The sequence below is a fragment of the Pterocles gutturalis genome, unplaced genomic scaffold (assembly GCF_000699245.1).
Source record: "Pterocles gutturalis isolate BGI_N339 unplaced genomic scaffold, ASM69924v1 scaffold5688, whole genome shotgun sequence".
NCBI classification, from domain to species: domain Eukaryota; kingdom Metazoa; phylum Chordata; class Aves; order Pterocliformes; family Pteroclidae; genus Pterocles; species Pterocles gutturalis.
This window is the reverse complement of record NW_010117819.1, coordinates 1,059-1,511: the sequence shown is the minus strand read 5'-3', so window position 1 is coordinate 1,511 and position 453 is coordinate 1,059. Positions and strand designations below refer to the sequence as shown.

General features: G+C 66.2%; 1 protein-coding gene across 1 annotated transcript in view; it reads right to left on the bottom strand.

Moving 5' to 3' along the window:
• Positions 1–453, bottom strand: part of LOC104463561 (MAP/microtubule affinity-regulating kinase 4-like) — a gene marked incomplete at both ends in the record, with an annotated part of 1,696 nt that overhangs the window by 196 nt on the left and 1,047 nt on the right. The gene's annotated exons all lie outside the window — the stretch shown is intronic.

Sequence of the window (453 nt, the reverse complement as noted above, 5' to 3'; positions counted from 1 at the left end):
TCCCCCCCTCGGCCATTGTCCCCTATGTGGGGATGTGGAGGGTGTTGTCCCCAACCATGGCGGTGCCCCATGGGTCCGGGCTCCGAGTGTCATCCTGCTGCTGTCACCAGGTGGGGAGGGGACAGGAGGTGACATGGGGAGGTGACAGGAGGTGACAAGGATGTCCCCACCTTGAGATTGTGGCCGTCGAAGGGCACGGAGCCGCTGACCAGTGTGCAGAGGACAACACCCCGTCCCCAGGTGACACCAGCAGTGTCCCCATGGCCGTGGGGCGGTTGGGATGGGATGGGGACAGGGGGAGGTGACACGGGGAGGTGACAGGTGACACCGGGAGGTGACACACCTTGAGGTTGTGCCCGTCGAAGGGCAGGGAGCCGCTGACCAGGGTGTAGAGGACAACACCCCGTCCCGGGGTGACACCAGCAGCGTCCCCATGGCCGTAGGGCAGGGGGG